We start from the raw sequence: 16,603 nt of genomic DNA, 5'->3' as shown, positions 1-16,603 counted from the left end.
ACAGGGCCCCCAGTGGAGGAGCTCGAGAAAGTACCCAAGGAGCTAAAGGGATCTGCAACCCTATAGGTGGAACAACATTATGAACTAACCAGTACCCTGGTGCTCTTGACTCTAGCTGCATATTTATCAAAAGATGGCCTAGTCAGTCATCACTGGAAAGAGAGGCCCACTGGACATGAAAACTTTATATGCCCCAGTACAGGGGAACGCCAGGGTCAAAAAGTGGGAGTGGGTGGATAGGGGTGTGGGGGGGAGGGTATGGGGGACTTTTGGGATAGCATTGGAAATGTAAATGAGGAAAATACCTAATAAAAAATATTAAAAAAAAAATCAAGCCAAGCCAAACCAAACAAAGTCAAGGTACGTAGCATCTAAGGAACAATTCTGGAGGTTGATCGTTGCCAGGGGGTCTGAAGCTCTCTTTAGCTCTCCAAGGGTACCAAAGTACACATGTGATACACACACATACATTCAAGCGAAATACATAAAAGAAAGATATACATAAAAGAAAAGAAATCTAAATATATACAAAAGAAAAAAATCTAATTTTGTTTTTTGCTTTTTTGGGTTTTTTTTTTTTTTTCTGAGACAGGGTTTCTCTGTGTAGTCCTGGCTGTCCTGGAACTCACTCTATAGGCCAGACTGGCCTCGAACTAGAAATTCACCCTCTGCCTCTGCTAGAAATTCACCCTCTGCCTCTGCCTCTGCCTCCCAAGTGCTGGAATTAAAGGTGTGAGCCACCACGCCCAGCCTATCTAATTTCTTATTATATTTTCTTTGTGCAAGACTACTTAACAGTGACTAACCAATAGCAACCAACAACAACCAACAGCCCCTCTCCCCCCTGCAACTCTAGCATTTATATCCCCTCTGAAACATTCCTAGAATTCCAAATGTCACACAGTCACAGAAACTCTCTGCTGCTGGCAAAATCACACCCCACCCCCACCCCCAGCAGGACACAAATTGTAGTCAGCTGCTGAGAAGCAGTCCTGTATCCCTACAATTTAGGATTAAAATGAAAAACCTATTCTGTTTGGTTTTTTTTTTTTTTTTTTTTTTTTTTTTTGGTTTTTCGAGACAGGGTTTCTCTGTATAGCCCAGCCAGGGAACTCACTTTGTAGACCAGGCTGGCCTCGAACTCAGAAATCCGCCTGCCTCTGCCTCCCGAGTGCTGGGATTAAAGGCGTGCGCCACCACGCCCGGCCTGTTTGTTTTTTATATTTATTTATTTATTTATTTATTTTTAATATTTGTTGGATTTTCTTTTTTGGTCATGGTGTTTTGTTTTGTTTTAATTTATTATATGTAAGTACACTGTAGCTGTTTTCAGACACACCAGAAGAGGGCATTAGATCTCATTATGGATGGTTATGAGCCACCACATGGTTGCTAGGATTTGAATTCAGGACCTTTGGAAGAACAGTCAGTGCTCTTAACAGCTGAGCCATCTCTCCAGCCCTGAAAATCTATTCTTATAGTATTTCAGTATTTGTAAGAAAACTAAAATTCAAAACTTCTCACTATACCTACTTTAGCCCCAAAAAGTTCTGCTTGGTTCAGAGTAGCTTGAGGCAGAGCCCAGGGCTTGTTGTGACCCTGGATAGGATTCTTTTCTTTGTCCAGAGAATCCAGACTAGGAGTGACATCTGCCCTCTGGTCATACAGTAATTGTCTCCCTTATCAGTCCTAGCCTGGAAGTCTTGCTTTCTTCAGTGTTTGCCTTCAAGGAATGCTTGTTTCCTAGAAAATGGCTTCCAGGTCAAGTGTGCAGAAGCAGCATCTCTGGCCAAGGTAAAGTGTAGTAAGAACCCTGGTTCTGGCTTTTATTATTTTGCATATGTATGTGGTAGGCATGTGTGTGTGTGTCCTTGAGCTTGAGTGTTCACGTACGTATATGCATATGGAGGCCAGAGGTAACACCAAGAATCTTTGATTGCTTACAACCTATTTATTGATGCAGGCTCTACCAATTGAATCCAGGGTTTGCCAAATCAGCTAGCTTGCTCAGGGAATTCTGTTACAGAGATCCACCTGCCTCTCTCTGCCTCCTGAGTCCTGAGGTTAAGGGCATCCACTGCCAACACCACCATCTGACTTGAACCTTGTTTGTTTGTTTGCTTGTTTGTTTAAGAGACAGGGTTTCTCTGTGTAGTCCTGGCTGTTCTAGAACTTGCTGTGTAGACCAGGCTGGCCTCGAACTCAGAGACTTGCCTGCCTCCCAAGCACTGGGAATTAAAGGTGGGCACTATCACTGTCCAGCTGAGAGCTTTTTCTTTGTTTTTCTTTTCTTTTTTTCTTCCTTCCTTCCCTTTTTTTTTTTTTTTTCCTTTGAGGCAGGGTTTCTCTGTGTAGCCCTGGCTGTCCTGGAATTCACTCTGTAGACCAGGTTGGCCTCGAACACAGAAATCTGCCTGCCGGCCTCTGCCTCCCAAGTGCTGGGATTAAAGGCGTGAGCCACCAAGGGCCAGCAATGCTTTTTCTCTAAATGAAAAATTTCAAGTTAATTGAAAAGCCAGCCATGATGGGTAAACATCTTCAATCCTACACATTAGGGAGACTGAGGTAGGAGGAGCAAATGTTTAAAGTTTTCTTGGGCTGCCGGATGTGGTGGCTCACGCCTTTAATCCCAGCACTCGGGAGGCAGAGGCAGAGGCAGGAGGATTTCTGAGTTGAAGGCCAGCCTGGTCTACAGAGTGAGTTCCAGGACAGCCATGGGCTATACAGAGAAACCCTGTCTCAAAAAACCAAAAAAAAAAAAAAAAAGTTTTCCTGGGCTACAAAGTTGAATTTGAGACTAACCTGTGAGATTTAGTGAGATCCTGCCTCAAAAGAACATGCTAATGATGGACTGAGATAGCCCAGGTGGTGGATTAAATGATGGACTGAGATAGCCCAGGTTGTGGATTGATTGATTGCTTTGCCTAACATACTGGAGGCCCTGGGTTCAATCTCTAAAGCTAAAATAAAAAAAAATTTTTTTCTAAGATCTACCAAAAGGTGTCTTCTATGAAACTGTGAGGGGAAAAAATGGTATCTTTACCATTTCAGTAAGCAAAGATTACAGTCATAGTCATGATGTTTGCATAATGAAGATGAAATTGTTTGAACTTTGAGAGTTGAAGACCTAACAGAAATCGTGTTTAGATTGTAGGCAGTTTTGACTTGTCAGGAAGCACTGGGCACCTGTGGAGACTTCAGACCTGGCACTGGGCACACTGCTTATCCCAGAACTCAGAGGCTAGATCAGGCTACAGAGTGAGACCCATTTCAAAGCCAAAACAGACCAATGACATCTATGGAACAAGTCCTCTCCTGAGAGGATTAAGACCGTCTAAGAGATGAAAACCATTTAATGCAGTAAGAGATGGTTACAGAGGAACGAGTCTGGACTGGAAAATACAAGGGTTACTGACAGGCACTGCCTGTGCACAAAGAAGCTCCAGTACACTCCAGCAGTGAAAAAAGTTGGCCAAAGATCAAGGTTGCCAGCCGAAGCCAGTCTTTCCCTGTCGTGAAAGGAGGCAGGAGGGTGTGGACAACTGAGTGTTTTGAGTGATATTCATATAGATGTTATGATATATTGTTATGAATGGTTTATCAACATTGTTGCTACTGTTCCTGAATACAAGGTCGCATGTATCCCTGTTTGACTTCAGAGTCTCTGTATAGCAGGGGACAAAGTTGAACTTGTCTTCCTGCCTCCATCACCCATGGGCTGGGATTATAGATATGTGGTACCCTTTATGTTTCATGCAGTACATGTATGTATGTATGTATGTATGTAGTGCTGAAGGTAGGGGTCTGTGCATGTTGGCAAGCACACTACCTGCTAAGCTACATCCTGGCCCCAGAATATTGTTTTAGTATCACTGTGTTATTTTTAATCTTTTATATCTAATTAAAACAAAAACCTTTGTATTGTTTTCTTTCTTTGTTGTTTTGAGAAACATGGTCTTATCTCCTAGCCCTGGCTGACATGAATTCCCTACTTGGACAGTCTCTTCTCCAGCTTATATCCTCCCAAGTGTTGGAATGTCAGGTGTCCCTCCCACGACCTTGCAGAACTTTCGTCCTAAGCATATGTAGGGAAACAAGTTTGGAGTGACTTAATTTCAGGCATTCATCTTAGAACGTAGCCCCTGCTGCAAAGGAGTAGGACTCCTGTTTCGGTCTTGTGGAATCTGGTTAAATATTCCAAAGAGCAGTGAAATCCGGGTGCAAAGAGCAAGTTGTTCTTTTGACAACTTAATGAATAGCCCTGGACAGAGTCGACAAGAGTTGAGTCACAATCGGATTAGGAAAGGAAACGAAGGGTGTAAATATTGTTAGGGAAAATCGTAATAAAAACCAAAAACGTAGGCGGCTTCTGTAATCAGATTGCTTCCCAGGAATCCTTAAAGACTCCGTGGAGTGCAAAGAAATCCAACATGGAGATTGTAGATGAGGCTTTGTGGGTGCGGTTTCATACAAGAAAGTCGACCAGAGAACGCCAATCCTTGAACCCGAATTCAAAGGCAGGGTTTTGGAACTACATCAAAAGAGTGGCTTGCACGGAAAGTTTTCCAGCAAGCGACAAAGAGGCTGGGAGGCTGGAAAAAGCCTTGTGGCCGCCACCTACCGAGAAGCAACGGGTGGGGGAGGGCGCCCGAATATTCGGCCGACATAAGCGGTGGGAAGAAAAAAAAAAAAGAAAAAAACAAACGAACAAACACCACAAATTCATCCAATTCTGTCCTTTGCATTAACAGCTAAGTTCTTCAGACACGGGCTTTTTTAACTTTTGCATTTAACTTTGATGAACAGTTAGTTGATACTCTTCGAAAGTCATTGATCTTATGAAGTAGTTGAGAAAAATAAATATAATGGCCGGAGGAGGGGCTTTAAGTTTACTTTCTTTGTAGCTGTGGGAACGATCAGGATTTCTTCAATTCTCCTTCTAAATGTGGAGCTGTGTAAAGACTCGAAGAGAGAAGAAATGGAAATCACGAGTTCCTCACCCCCTCCCATCCGTTGCCTGTCCCAAGTTTGGGCAAGTCCACTCTGGTTGCTTCTAAAGCCAGCTTTGAAAACATTGAGTTCTTTGTGTCCCGGAGTTGGGGGTACCTCCCTCTGCAAAACAGGCGACAGGCCAGCCCCGGGGCTCCCCTGGCCTTTGCAATGTCCCCAACTTTGCAATTTGCAAAGGGATGTTGGTAGCAAAGAGTTATTTAAGTGGAAGTTGTGGCCTGCTGGAGAAGGAAGGTGTGGGGGGGCACTAAGTTCTAGGTCTCACCCCACTCCCCTCCCCCATCCCGGCGGCCGCGCAGGCCCCAGGTGCAGCCATGTTCTCGCTCCCACCACCCGCGCGCTTCCATTGACAGTCCAAGCCGGAGAGGGCCGGGCGCCGCGGCGCTTCGCCTCGGCCTAGAGGGGGGCGGTGGGGAGCTCGCAAGGCTGTCTGGGAGTTATAGTTCGGGGTACCCACCCGTTGCGTAGGTGAGCGCGGGTTCAGAACTACAACTCCCGGTGGGCGGTGCTGCTTGTGCGCACGCGCAGCGGCACCTTCGAGGAACATTAAAAAATTAAAAAAAAAAAAAAAAAAAAAAAAAAAAAAAGGGAAAAAAAAAGGAGGAGGAGGGTGAGAGAGAAGCTGGGAGAGCAGAGAAAAGGGGGCACCGGCGGCCCCCCCCCGCTTCCCTGCACGCGCTTTGCCGCCCGCCTGCCGCGGTTACCCCTGGGCTTCGTCCCTCTGTTTCCCCCCCCGGCGTCTGGCGACCCAGCGTGGAGCGAGGCCCCGCCGGGGGCGGCCATGCGGCGGTGACAGGAGCACGGCCGAGACGCACGGGCCCCCCTCGCCCTCTCACCTCCACCCCGTTCGCCAGCTCGCCGAGGCCCCTCCGGCCTACACTCGCTTGCTGTCCGCATCCCCCCCTCCCCGACCCTCCCCGGCTGCTCTTCGGGTGAGTCCCTGTCGCCTCAGATCGTCCCCTTTCCCTCGAGTGTCCCCTCCGTCGTCCCCCCTCTGCCTCGGGGTGCCATGGCGAACAGGGGCGTCTTTATTCGACACTCTGCCCCCGTCGGGAGCGTGTGCACCGACTCGGGCGTGAGAGTTGGGGTCGCTTGGCGCGCTGCGAGTGGCAAGGGGACAACTTCGGGGTGAGGAAGCGGACGCGCTGTGACCCCCCCCAAAGTCCACTCTACTTGGGGGCCTTGGCAGCGGACGCGACGCGGCTTTTTGGGGGGGATGGGGCGGCTGGTGGTGGGGGGAGACGACAGTTGCACGCGCACACCCGTGGTGCGTGGGGGAGGACTCGCGGCGCTCCGCGCCTGCGTACATTGTATCCAGACGCGTGGACGGTGGTCGGGGGACTGGGTTGGGGGGTGTTTGAGAGGGATGGTCTCGCGCGAGCAGCCCCCCGCGCGTGAACGAGCGGACGAGTGAGCGTACCCCGGCGGGGCCGCGCAGCCCTGCTCCTTCGCTCCTGATTGGCTGGGAGGGCTCGCTCGGGGCCGCGCGGGCGCGCGCGGGCGCGGGGTGCCACGGCCTCTCCTGAGCCCCGTGGGGTCGCACTCGGGTTCGCTGTTTGTGTGTGTGTATATGTGTGTGTGTGTGTGTCGGGTTCGCTATGTGAGCGTGTGTGTGTCCGTGTCGGTGTGTCCAGGGCTTGCGGAGCTTAAGGCAGCAGGCTGCGTGCGATTGGCCGCAGGGCACCGTGGGGGCGGGGCGTCGGTGCCTGGTAACTGCGGTGGGGGCCTCCGGCAGGGGGGCAGGAGCCACCAGGCTCGGAATCCAGTGCCCGCCCTGGCTGTCCGGTGCTCCGCCCTGCTCCCAGGTGGAGCCCAGCGGTGGGCTTTGTCCGGAGCTGGTTGCTTGCAGGTCCCGCGGGGCCAGGACTTTTTTTTTGGGGGGGGGGTAGGGAGGAGGAGATGGAAATAAACACAATGACCGGAAGGAAGACTTTAGCCTTGAGGCTATGAAAATATTCAGTCTGGCTTGGGCAAGCACTCAGCCGTCGGGGTTCAGAGAAGGAATGGGGGAAAAAAAAGTTTACTCCTGCACCTCCATTTTTTTTCTCTATTTTGCTTTTTTTTTTTTTTTTTTTTTTGAGGTGCGGGAAATCTTAGTATGTCTCTCTGGCTGCTCTCGAACTCCTTAGCTAGAGCAGGCTGATCTGGAATGCACAGAGATCCGCCTGCTTCTGCCTCGCAGGCGTTGGGGTTAAAGACCAAGTGCAACAGAGTCTCGCCCAAGTTTTCCTTAATTAAAAAAAAAAAGTAAAAACTTTAAGTAGGATGTTTTGTATCTCAGGCTGGCCTGGAACTCGCTTTGTAGTGAAGGCTTCCCTGGAGCTTCTGATCTCTCCTGTCTTCATCTGCTAAGTGCTGGGATCGCAGGTCTGGCTCCGAAATTCTTGGGCCTCTTAGTACATTCCCTCCCTGCCGCCCACATCGCAGCTCCCTTTAGCACACCCCCTCCCTGCCTTATGGCTTTGTGCTCCTTGGCTGCTGAGAGTGCAGATCTGAGATGGTGCTGGTGGAGTGCCCGCCGATTTGGGGAACAGGGGATGAGGTGCAAGGCCGGGTATCTTCCGGCTGCTGTGCTGGCTGGCTCCCAGCCTGCCTGGTTTCCGGGGCAAAGTTAGTTTGTAAATAAGGGGGTGCAATGTAAATAAGTTGCAGGTACAGTACCCACAAACATCTAGCTTGGGATGTGGGGTGGTTGGTATTTCCTATAGCAGGTTTTTCTTTCTTTTTTCTTTTTCTTTTTTTTTGAGAGTTGCCTCAGGCTCCTTTGTTGCTTGCTTCCTGGGAATCTTGCCTCACACCCTGGAGGCACAGAAAACTTTCTGTCCACAGTCATTTCTGTAAGGCCTTTCTTTTATGTTAGGGAGGGGGGGGTCACCAGTTGTTTCTGGTTTTATCCTGTTCAAATCTGGAAACCCACCCACTTCTGAATTGCTTGTTAGCCTTGGGTCATCCTTAGGCAGGGGGTTGCTAAAATCCATGCCTACCATTTTGGGAGTAACCCAGGGCCTAGTGCTTGTTAGGTAAGTAGTGTACCTAACAAAGCTCCCAGTTCCCTGAGGATTCTAGGTTGGCCCTTTCACTCTTCAGTCAGCTTTCACCCTTCACCTCCCGCCCCATTACTTTTTGAAATAGTTTTACTAAGTTGTACAGGTTGGCTTTGAACCCCCTCTGTAGCCCAGGTCCTCTTTGAATTTGGTAATTTCCCTGTCTCCTCTCAATTGCTTGTACAGCTGGGATGGTGAACCTCTGGGGAGGGAGGGAGGGAGGTTCTGCCTTTGTTCCTTTGTGTTTAGGTGGTAAACTCTGGTTTGGTCCTGTTCAAGTCTGCAGGCCCTCTGCCAGGAGTCTGCAGTATAGTGCGGTGGCAGCTGGGTTTGGTTGTGGTTTTTTTTTTTTTTTTTGGTTTTTCGAGACAGGGTTTCTCTGTGTAGTCCTGGCTGTCCTAGAACTCACTTTGTAGACCAGGCTGACCTCGAACTCAGAAATCCACCTGCCTCTGCCTCCCAAGTGCTGGGATTAAAGGTGTGCGCCACCATGTCTGGCAACAGCTGGGTTTGAATCCTTTCATTGGCAGGTGTGCTCCTTAAACACATCAGGAAACTCCATTTGTGGACCAGACCAGCTCTATAGTAGTCAGGTACGCACTGTCTGTGGCAGGGGCCTCAAGACTTCATCTGGGAGCCACTGGTTCTCCATCCCAGCTCTGCTTCTGAGGCAGATTGTTGACATCATCACAGGCCCCTGGGCTCTGCAGGTCTGGATTGGGGCTTGACTGTGTCTTGAATTGTGTGTAACCCAGGTAGGCCTGTAAGTTACAGTCGCCCTGCCTCCGTGTGCTGAGGGCTTAGATGATTTCTTACTTAGATGACTTATTTAAAAACAGGATCCAACCCAAAAGACATGGGAGTGTTTACTCTAGTTGGGAACTTCTAAAAAGTCAATCATAACTGCAAAATCCACCTCCAGTTTGAAAAGTGGCTGTGGGTTCAAGTGCTGAGTTAATTTTGAAATATAAGTGACAATGACAGTCTTTCCACCTAAATGCATGATTTCAGTAGGGGCACAGTTTCCCCTCCATTCCTTTCCCCTCCCTCCCCTCGTTCACAGAGCTGGGGCACACACCCCACCTGGGCAGTGCTCAGAAGTCAGTTGTTACAGTGTGTCTTCTCCCCTCTGGAGCCTAGGGATGGGGTTAGAGCCCTGAGTGTGGCACTTGCCTTGCCTGCTGTGACAGGCCGGTCCTGATAACTTCTTGCTTTTCTGTGCTTGGAGGTTTTCCTCCTGTCTGGAAGTCCCCCAGCGCAGCTCTGCCAACGTTTTTCCTGCAACCTTTGCCTGTTTCTGCACAACTAATCTGCATATTACCATTTGGGCCAGTGAGAAAGTGAGCATAGGTGACACAGATTATTGAAGGTTTCCTTGGCTGTGACCCGACTAAAAACAATATAGGCTGGGTGCGGCAGCTCACTCCTTCAGTCCCAGTAAGTAAACCAGGAGGCCAGCCTGGTCTACATATCAAGTTTCAGGAAAGCCAAGGCTACATAAGGAGACCCTGTCTCAAAACCAAGCCAGGATGGCTGTTTATGCATCACTTGGCTGAGAGCCCACATATGTACCAGAACTATCTATAGTGCTAGAGCGTCTAACCCAGGGCAGTGCTTGCCCACAAAGCTGCATCCCGTTATTGAGGCCTTTTAAAACATTGGTTTCCTCAAGCTTTGTGTTTTTGAGAGCCAGACTTCTTCATGGTTTTGGTACTGGGGTTTGAATGAGGGCCTCAGCTCATTCCAAGAACTCTGCTGTGAGTCTCGCCCCAGCCCCCCACCAGTGGGTGCAGTAAGCTGGAGCTCTTCCTGCGTAGACAGTATCTCACCGTGTAGCCTTGGCTGGCCCTCCCAGAGCTCACTATAGAACAGGCGGCCTTTGGGCTCCTTTAGAGATCCAGTGAACACCTGGCCTCAGTATTAAGACTTTGTTCTTGCATTGTCTACTGTTGAGCATCACTCCATAGGTTACTTTGTAACTCTTAAATGACATTATTTCATTTGCAGTTTTTGACTTTAAGGATGGCAGCATAAGCTGTATGGCCATGGAAGAAAAAGGGCAGCAAGCTTGAACTACAGCATTCCTAGCTTCCCCAAGGTTTCTCTGTCATCCTGGCTGCCCTGCCCTCCTATCTGTAGACCTTGAACTCAGAGTTCTGCCTGCCTCTGTCTCCTGAGTGCTGGAATTAAAGGCATGTGTACCCCAATATTTAAGTGTTTTTTGGGGGGTGGTGTTGGTGGGAGAATTTACATGGATCTGGGCAAATCACTTTCTAGCATAGAAGTACCATGTTTTTGCCCCTTTTCAAATAAGCCCCAGCCAGCTGTTTTCTGAAGTGTTGATCTGGGTCCTCAAACTTGCCAGAGGCTCGCTCACCCACTGAGTGTCAACACTAACTCCTAGCCTCAGAATCTACTGGTGCAGTCTTCTGTTGTTCCTTTCCTTCCTTGAAAATTTAACTTGTAGACTGTCCATACAGACATAGAAAGTGAGGTTCAGTTCAACCACACACTTACAAATGATATTCCCAGAGAAACGGGGTTGGCTCAGTCGTTAATGTGCTTGCTCTTCAGCACCCCCATAGGAAAGTCAGCTGCAGCAGTGCCAGCCAGTCTGAGACCCAAGTGGGGACAGCAGCATCCCTGAGGCTGGCTGCATACCCACTCTAGCTGAGTCCCCCAATTCCAGGTTCAGTGAGAGACTGTCTCAGAAACAGGAGGAACTGTAGTGGCAGATCTCTGGCCTCCACACAATGACACATTCACCACACATTCAGAAGGATGCAGTGACTAAGGGACTGCCTAGTTTTAGCTTCCATATTGCAGAGTGCATTCACAACAAAGACATCTTAGTGGTGGCTAAGTATACAGCTAAACATTGAAAGCCTGTGTAGGGCTGGAGAGATGGCTCAGCAGTTGAGGGCGCTTGCTGTTTTTCCTGAGGATCCGTTTCTGTTCCCAGCACCCATGTTGGGCTCACAGCTCACTCTAGTTCTGGGTTGTCTGGTCCCCTCTTCTGGCCTCTTCAGGTTCTGAATCTCGTGCATACACACATAGACACATAAATTTACGCATAAATAAAAATCTGAAAAAGGAGAAATTCAACTCTGTCCCTTAAGCTATTTAAGAGCTGGGCGGTGGGAGGCAGAGGCAGGCAGATCTCCTGAGTTCAAGGCCAGCCTGGTCTGCAGAATGAGTTCCAGGACAAACAGGGCTACACAGAGAAACCCTCTCTCAAAAAAATCAAAACAAAAAAGAAACCATGTAAGATACATGTTAAGCATAAAAACTAAAATTAAAAAAGCAAAAGAAATGGAAAGAAATATACCACCATGCACACTAGTCACAGAAAAGCTGAAATGACCATTAACTTACAAAGTAAGACTTGGAAAAAGCTGTGCTGTGCTGTTTAGATATAAGAAGAGGCACGTCGTGATCAAAGATGAGTTCAGAAGGAAGCTCACAACACTTAAAAATGTGTACTTGATGACAGAGCTCCACAGTTCACGGGTGCTGGGACCCAAACTCTGTACTTCTAGAAAAACAGCAAGTGCACTTAACTGCTGAGCCCTCTCTCCAGCCCCTGGGGATTGCGCCTAGGGCTGTGTGCTAGGCATGGGCTCTGCCACTGAGCCTCATCGCTAGATCTCAGAACAAGTCCCAGGTTTATAATTTTTTAGGAACTAGGCATTTGGAATGCTGCGAGCCAATCCCTGTGCACCTCAGAGCATGGTGTCAGCCGGATGCTTGGCCTAGTTCGTTTTTCTGCTTCATCAGTAAATAGGTTATTTTATTTAGTGCAGGGGTAAGGCAAGCAGCTGGCTGGGAGCTGAGCTACTTTTAATGTCTTAGGTTTCTGTTTGGACTTTGTGTATAGGTAAATAGACACCTATAATGTACTTTATCCTTTGTTTCCTTTACACTAATGTACAAAGTACTGAGCCACATTCTCCTAACAGCCCTGTGGGTAAGGGTCTGTACATAGGCTATTGCTATTCACTGGGCTACCGAAAGATCACCTGCCTGTGGTTCATCAAACGTGGAAGACTTTAAGATTTGGAGTAAGGTCAAGGGACACAGTCTTGGTGTGTTGGCAGAGCAGGCTCCTGTTCAGAATTCTGGACTGTGGAGCTGCGGAGATGGTGAATTGCTTGCTATTGTAAGCACGAGGACCTGAGGTAGATCATGGACACATACTTAAGAGATTTGCAGGTGGGTGTGTTTCTAATTCCATGGCTGGGAGAAGTGGGGATGGTGGATTCCTGCGGCTCCCTGACCAGCCGCCATGACCTGTAAGCTCCAGGCCAAGGGGATCCAGCCTCACAAAACACAGTGGGCACTTTTGGAACATCATGGAAGATGGATCATTGGCTTCCTGTATGTGTTGCTTGAGGCTGGCCTTGAACCTCTTGCCTCACCTCCCCAGTGCTGGGACTACAGATGTGTGCTACCACAGTGCTTCCCTGGTTCTCCTAGACAGGCAGGGGCTCCTGTTTGAGTCTTAGAACTTTTTGAACAATCTGCCTCCTGGCTCTCGCTTCCCCTGGCCTTGAAGCAGAGCTGCTGTTCTGTGTTCTGCTCTCCACACCCCTTTGCCTGATTTTGTTTATGTGACCACTGTATAGATTTAAATAGGTGTATAAACATTTACTGATAACAAATCATGAGTATATTTTAAACAATTTTTGGTGTTCATATAATTTTACCTTTTATTAAAGATGGGACCTGCCGGGTGTAGTGGTGTGTACCTTTAATCTAATCCCAGCACTTCTCGAAACTAGGGCAGGCCAGATCTCTTAGTTCGAGGTTAGTTTGGTCTACATAGTGAGTTCCAGGTCAGCCCTGGCTGTCAAGTGAGACTTTTGTCTGGATTCCCCTGCCACACTCACTCCCATTTAAAAAGGGTTCTGTGTTTAAGCAGCAGAGCCCATCTCAGGGCTGCAGTGTCTTCAGGGCTTGGAGGTAGGGTGGGAGGAATGTAGGATTTCCGAGCAGTTCGTGAATGTTTTATTTTATTTTATTTTATTGGTTTTTCAAGACAGGGTTTCTCTGTATAGCCCTGGCTGTCCTGGAACTCACTCTGTAGACCAGGCTGGCCTCGAACTCAGAAATCCGCCTGCCTCTGCCTCCCGAGTGCTGGGATTAAAGGCGTGTGCCACCACGCCCGGCCGAATGTTTTATTTTTAAGACAGGTTCTCAACTGACATCTGGACTGGTCATGTTGTGGCTGCTCTCAGACCCACTGCCACCTCCTGTTCTAGCACCCTCAAATTCCACACTGCCTTCCACATTCTGGCTTCTGAGTTCTGTGCTCTTTGGCTGGAACTTTGTACATAGCTGAAAAATTTCTGCTCCTCTGCCTCCACCTCCCAAGAGCTGGTGTTTCAGGTGTGTACACTCAACTCAGTTTGTGGGGTTTGGGGGATCACACCTCTCTTATGCTAGGTAAGCTCTCTGTTGACTAACCTCCATCTCCAACCCTCGACTTTTCGAGGAGCATTGGAGTCATTTTACAGGACGTGTGTCGACTTGGATTTGTCCATTTCTTGCTCATGGTTTGGCCCAGGTGAAGTGTTGGTGGTGAGCTCTGTGGAGGGATGAGGGCTGTCTCCTTGTCTGGAGCCAGTGCTCTCATTCTCATTAGGTTCACACAGAGGGTCTCCTGTTCCACTTGGTGAAGGGACAGATAGTACTCGGGGACAAAACGAGTTTTGGCCTTTTTCCTTTCTTTGCAATTTCGACTCTCTGCAAATTATAAAAAAGGCTGCACATTTTGAGGTGATTAGGGATTACATAGATTTAAATATTACAATGTATTAAATATTACATTAATATTATTGTCTTAAATCCCTGAAAACTTTTTTTGAAACTATAAGTAATATGGATAATGACATTAGGAAAATATTTAACATGGTAACAGGTTTTTCAGAGTGTGTAGAGTCTGAAAGGCCTTGGGAAGCTGAGGGGGTCTGGTCAGTTGGGTGCATCTGGATCCCTCATGGAAGAGTTCTGGGCTGGGGTGTAGCTTGGTGGCCCCGAGCCACACCAGATCCCTCTTGCTGTTCTTGGTTGCGGTGCACAGTGTGTTTACTAATTGTATGAGGCAGATGTCAGCCTTCTATAATAAACGTCAAGATTCCAAGAGAAACCAACAGCATCAGTAAACTGCCTTAAACACACCTAAAAATATAAATTCAAAGCCACATTTTTAAAAATAATTACTGGGCTGGTAAGATAGCTCAGTGGGTAAGAGCACTGACTGCTCTTCCAAAGGTCCTGAGTTCAAATCCCAGCAACCACATGGTGGATCACAACCACCGATAATGAGATCTGACGCCCTCTTCTGATGCATCTGAAGTCAGCTACAGTGTACTTATGTATAATAATAAATAAATCTGTGGGCCTCAGCAAGCAGGGACTGAGTGAGTGGAGTTGACCGGAGCAAGCAGAGGTCCTAGTGAATTCCCAACAACCACATGAAGGCTCACAACCATCTGTACAGTTACAGTGTATTCACATACATAAAATAAATAAATAAATCTTTAAAAAAATAACCACTAAGTGGACATGGATCAAATGGAAGTATGTCTCTAAACTGTTAAGTGGTTGTTGGCATTTGGGGTGGTTACGAGCAGGCGCCTTCGGGTCAGTGCTGGTAACTGTAGGCAGAACCCTGGGTATCTACTACACACCTTCCAAGTTACAGAGGAAGGCCTGGCAGCCCGAGTGGTGCTAGGGTCTAGCATTTCACAGTGGAGAGTTGAGCTCACTGCAGTGTGGCTGAACTTGCTAGGATGTCATCGGACTTAACTGTTAATTTTTATATTGCAGGCATCTTTTTAGAACAAAGGGAACGACACTTTAGAAGATGGATATTAATATTGAATATTAACCATTTTGAAATATCTTTTATAAAATTAAAAGTCTCTTGAAGTTTTTCCTTAGAATTAAGTGGTAGATGAAGTTATGCAAGATTTTTGTTTGTTTTTTGTTTTGTTTTGTTTTGTTTTTCCAGACAGGGTTTCTCTGTGTAGCCCTGGCTGTCCTGGAACTCATTGTGTAGACCAGACTGGCCTCCAACTCAGAGATCTGCCTGCTTTGCCTCCGGAGTGCTGGGATTAATATACCAGCCGTGGGTCTGAGTACTCTCAGTGTTAACCCTTGAGCTGACTCTCCACTCTGTTTGTTAGGATGATGCCAGTGTATGGAGGCGTTTAGCAGCTCTCTCCCTTTGGCTCACTAAAAATCTTCTCTTTCCTGTCTCAGTGCCATCATATCTAACACTGAGGATCAATAAATTGAAGCAAAACTGTAATCAGGAAAAATGATGCAGGACTGAGCACTGGCTTGTTTTGAGGTGCAGCAGGGCAGAGCTCTGAGGACATGGAGGAACCCGACTCCTGCTACTGATTGCCAACAGACACAGAAGCAGCTTTGAGAAAATGCCTGGTGTCTGCTTTCAGAGAAGAGAGGAGGCACCTCATCTATTAGGCAGTAGCCATCTGGGGCTGAGACAGCAACAGCACACTGAAACTCCTAATGCAGAGTTAACAATCATAGCAGGGAAGGAAAGATTACAGCACACGGTAATGTGAAAAAGGAGGTAGGAGAAGAAAGGGAAGGAAGATGCAGCCGGGCAGGACACTGCGGCAGGTGTCCCTAACTCCTGACCTAGTGTGTGTAATTTGTGTTTGCTGCATGAGAAGAGCCAGGAACGAGCACTAGGTAGCTTCCAGGATGCTTGGCCTGGAGTTGCAGGATGTGGGCTCCACAGTAGGCTGGGCGGGGACTCTCTCTGTATCCAGCACTTGCTTAGCCGCCCTGGCCTCCACCCTGGTCCCCCGCTCATGTAACTTCTGTGTGCCTTAATAATGGCCACAAAGCTTAAGAGTGCTGCCTGGCTGTGCCGGGGAAGCTTCAGGGGCCTCTGTGAAAAGGAGAAAGTTTCTCGTCAACTCAGAATGAAAGTCTGACTACAGGAGGAGCAGCTCTGTCATTCTGGCAATTGAACTGATGAAGGAGGAGGTGGGAACCCACACCGTGTGTTTGTGGCTCTAACGAATGCCAATGCCATGGGCACAGTGTCGGACAGGGGCCTGGTGCAGATGGAGAAGGCACTGAGCTGCCGGTGGAGGACATGACCCTGGGCCCTGGTGCATGGCTGTGGTGGCCAGGCCAGGTGTCTGTCACCCCAGTAAGGACTGCTGCAGAGGTGACAGGCACTGGCTATGTTTTGTGCACAGTGGTAGAAGTGTGTCAGAGCAAGCTTGCAACCCACCCAAGGCCAGTCTTCATTTCCATGACAATGAGTAAGTGTCCTAAGGGTGAGTACAAGGAGAACATCCCACTTGGCTGTCACCCCAGTGCCTTGTGATAATTGCTGTGTTTGCCTCACTGAGCCTCGTTTACAAAGAAACTTTGTCCTAGGTGTGTGAACAGGAACAAACCAGGATCTGCAGGGTTGGGCCCTGTCCCCAGGGATGGCGATGACAAGGATGATCCTGGCCTGCTCTTCCATCCCTTTGTCTTTTGTTTTTTTTTTTTTTTTT

General features: G+C 48.2%; 1 protein-coding gene across 9 annotated transcripts in view; it reads left to right on the top strand.

The window, feature by feature from the left end:
- Positions 1-5,573: 5,573 nt before the first annotated feature.
- Gtf2i (general transcription factor IIi) overlaps positions 5,574-16,603 on the top strand; it is a 78,095-nt gene continuing 67,065 nt past the window's right edge. For 5 of the 9 annotated variants that reach the window (XM_029477118.1, XM_021164000.2, XM_021164001.2 and 2 more), the window contains exon 1: positions 5,607-5,942. The gene's annotated coding sequence lies outside the window, so the exon portion shown is untranslated. Of the gene's footprint in view, positions 5,943-13,214; positions 13,443-16,603 lie in introns of those variants that run through there. The other 4 variants (XM_021163999.1, XM_021163998.1, XM_021163997.1 and 1 more) reach the window with 2 other exon arrangements.

Source organism: Mus caroli, chromosome 5, assembly GCF_900094665.2.
Source record: "Mus caroli chromosome 5, CAROLI_EIJ_v1.1, whole genome shotgun sequence".
Lineage (NCBI taxonomy): Eukaryota > Metazoa > Chordata > Mammalia > Rodentia > Muridae > Mus > Mus caroli.
This window is presented reverse-complemented; position numbering and strand designations above follow the sequence as displayed.